This window comes from Carassius gibelio, chromosome B3 (genome assembly GCF_023724105.1).
Source record: "Carassius gibelio isolate Cgi1373 ecotype wild population from Czech Republic chromosome B3, carGib1.2-hapl.c, whole genome shotgun sequence".
NCBI lineage: Eukaryota > Metazoa > Chordata > Actinopteri > Cypriniformes > Cyprinidae > Carassius > Carassius gibelio.
Window position 1 is genome coordinate 31,935,621 of NC_068398.1, and position 3,861 is coordinate 31,939,481.

Genomic DNA, 3,861 nt, shown 5'->3' on the forward strand with positions numbered 1-3,861 from the left:
CTTTAAGCCCTGTTAATAATTGTCATATGGTTATATGTCAAAGAAGAAAGGAAAGGCTGTAATTCAACATAAGCCTATTGCATCCATTAAATGCCTAGTCTAAATTAGGAAAAACCATACCATAACTTTTGCCCATCCTGCCAATACTGCCACTCATGCGTGTATGTATGTAGTGACGCATTCTAGTGCTCTTTTAGTTATCATATTGTGTATGCATTTCAGGAGAGGCACTAAGTGCAGACAAATGGATGATGTCTTTGGAAGGGACAACTGTGATGGGGCTCCACAACAGCCTTCTGAATGGAGTACAGCGACCTTCGCTGTCTACGTGTTTAACTAACAGTATCCTAAAGAGGCCTCAAGCACTAAAGGTATGTTAAAACTGTTTGCACACTTATAAAGAAAATAGACTCTATGATATACTCTATGCATTGATGTCAAAAGACAGGTTTCCATCCAATTCCTTTGCACCTTTTAAGCGCATTCTTAGAAATTTGGCAAAGAAACCCTATAACTGGAGAGCATTTCCATCAGCTCTGTTATGCAAATTAGAAATGGACAGGAGATTAGTCATGAAATGCTGTGGGATCAAAACTTAAGGGGCAACTTAAAACAGCTGATAGAGTTGCAACAAATGTGCATTTATGTTGCATTTATTAGCGAGTCAATCCACATAAAAAGTTTTATTCACATTAGAATATTTTATGTGAATTTGAACCGTTTCCATTCAGGATTTTTTTTGTTTGTTTTCAAAATGTTAAAATGTGCATTATAAAGCTGGATGGAGACAAAGCTATTGCTATTAAGTGTCTAACATAGAGTTGGTATTGCCCTGCAAGACATTTATGTAAACACAGAAAAGTCTGACAGACAGCAGTTTAACATTACAATTTTCATTAAGTAAATTTTGGGGGTTAAAGTCATTAGATGTGATTTTACTTTTTCCTTTCTCTTTGGAGCGTTATAAGCTCTTGGTGAATGAAGAAGATCCATAAATGTTCATACGGGACACGTCCCCGCCAAGATTTTAATATTGCCTAAAACATCCAGGTTTTGGCTGTTTGCACTGTGCAGGTCGATCGTTGTGTGAAGTTCATGAGAGCTAAAGAGAGCAGAACAGACAGCTCCTTATGCTTTTGAAATTGCTCTCATGTGTTTGTTTGTTAGTTTGAATTGAAGCGTCACTCTTAACGCTGTTTCTTTAAAAAGGGAAACTACTTTGTTTGGCCTTCCAAAAGAGAACACGACTAGAAATCATGTTTATATCACATTTATAATGGGTTTTGACATTATAATGAAACAAACATTATAATTAAATGTTTGTCTCGTTGCTTCGGCCGGACAGGGCACAGTATGTTAAGAGGCATAACATTTCAGTCACATGATAGATAGATTGGATAGCTGGTCAATCAGAGCACACTTCGCTTTTCAGAACGATGAGCTTTGTAAAAATCAACACGTTTCTGAAGGCGAGGAGAGGAGTACCCGTAGAGGAGAAACAATAATGTGTTTTTTTTTTACCTTAAACCGCTTAAACATTTCATTACACTAAATACACAAAATAATGTTCTTTTTAGCAACGTCATATGACCCATTTTGCAGACACTTTTGTCCAAAGCGACATTCAATTTTCAGTGCATACAGTGACATTATATATTTATGAAAAACAAAGTAAAAGCCAATGTAATTCTAAATGTTATGTTGTTAAATGTGTTGATGTTAAATAAATACATCAACATAATTTTTTCTCTACAAGCAAGTTTACTTTTTATGTTTTTTTTTTTTTACACAGTATTTATCATTACCTGATATGAAAACTTGTTTTCACTCTCTCTGTTTTCAGAGCTTTTTGTGGAATCAACTCCAAGATGTCAGCAAAGCAGAGAAGAGACGGAGGATCAACGCACCTGTCTGCACCCTATTAAGAAGACTCCTGGGCTTTGAGTTGATGGGCTAGTATTGATGCCCACCCACACCCCACAGCTTCCCCAGTTCAAGACTGGTTGGGACCTTTTGTTATTTATTAGCATGTTCCCCCTGATGATAGACTGTCTGGACGTCTGGAAGTGAGCTAGATTCTTCAGTGAAACTGTAATTTTGTTTGTATGAAAAAAAAAAAGATAAAATAAGTTTGTAATATGTGATGTTGCATAGTGTGTTAATATTAAAAAATAATAAAAAGTTGCCATTGTTTTGGTTTTAATTTTGGAACATGGAAAATTGCAGTATTTTATTGTATTTAGAAATTACAATATATTTTGAATTACAACATTCAATTGTAATTCTCTCCTGTAAAATTACAGGAAATTCCTGGCAACTGAGTTGCAGTAAATATACAGTAAATTAAAATAAATTACAGCATTTTACTGTAATAATGCTACTTTAATCACAGTAGCACTGCTGTATAAATAGAGGACTCTATTGTATTAAAAAACAAAATATTACCTGTATATTACTTGCTGTAAATTCACGGCAATTAGTTGCCAGGAATTTCCTGTAAAATTACAATACATTTTTAACAGTGTAGATCCGTCTCTGTTCCGCTGACATAATAAATGCGCAAAAATTAAAGAGCTCTGGACTGTTTAGTCGCGCCTCTGTGAAGTTCTGAAGGCGTTGCCCCTGGCAACCGATAGCGTGTCCTACCATCATGGCCGATGCTCAGACCCCATGCTCAGACCCCTCCCAAATCAACCCAAATCGGCACGTGACTCCTCACTCTCAATATAAGCCATTCCAAATGTATACAATATATTCCTGTGTGTTTGAATGTTTCCCCGGATCATATTAGCATAGTTATGATTCTCTAGTGGTGTTAGTTGACCTCTAAGTGCCTATATTCAAGCACCAGAATGTATCTTTATGTTTCTATCTTTCTTGAATATCTTTCTTGGTACCTAATTAAACCTCTCGGTTTGCCTTAGCTAAATATCTCTACTATGTGAGCCTAAAATGCATCATACTATTTGTATCATAGTTTGGGTTACCAGATAATTAGTCCATCACGCCATTCTTAAAGTATGCAAATAATGTGTCATTGAGACAAAGAAACACTTTCCCGCTGAAACCATATGCTTTGTTATTGGTCAATCAAACCAAAAGGGGTGTTACCAGTAAACCAGATAAAACCTCTTTCTGTCGGGTCTCGGGGCTAATCACCTGCCTTTTTGGTGTGTGTGTGTTTATCACTTGTCAGCTCACCGTGTCTACCTGTTTGAGTTTTCCCCGCCCTCCTTGTTTCTGTGTTGTGAACCTTAATTGCTCGCCACCTGTTTTCTATGTTCTTCTAATTTTACACCTTTATCATTCCCTGTGTTTCTCTGTCTATTGTCAGACTGTTGTTACTCGTTTCAATAGCTCGGATCTTCTAGCTGTTCTTAGCACTCACCTTTGTCGTGTCTTGTCCTCAGGCTCCAGTGTGTTTAGCTGTTTTCTCTGCCCCCTGTTCCCCAGCGCAGAGCTCTTGGAAGCTTCAGTGTCATCCCTCCGGTCTCAGTGGTCGTACAAATAACTGTGGAACGTTACTCATCGGTTTGATTCATCTGCTTCGACTATTCTTCCAGTCACTACGAGTAATCCTGTGAACGTGACTTATCTGATCTGCCTCCTCTGCTTTAAATAAAGCCTTGCGTAAACCCGCATCTGAATCCTGCCCATTTCTCCTGACACTTTCACACCCAAAAAAGTTTGCTTCTTCTCTTAACTTGTGGTTCCCTGGATACACCCATCACCTTGGACACCTCCCAACTCCCCATTGGGGGAGTGGGAGTCCAATCTTCTGGCAGTTTTCAGCAACTTTGTTGATTCACTTTGAAGCAGTCAACCCATGGATGAAATGACGAAGGTTTCACTCCTAATAGG

General features: G+C 37.8%; 1 long non-coding RNA gene across 1 annotated transcript; it reads left to right on the forward strand.

The window, feature by feature from the left end:
* Nucleotides 1–3,135: 3,135 nt before the first annotated feature.
* Nucleotides 3,136–3,641, forward strand: LOC127953190 (uncharacterized). The gene is made up of 2 exons (XR_008153113.1): nucleotides 3,136–3,170; nucleotides 3,411–3,641. It is a non-coding gene; the product is annotated as an uncharacterized LOC127953190 (long non-coding RNA).
* Nucleotides 3,642–3,861: the final 220 nt, after the last annotated feature.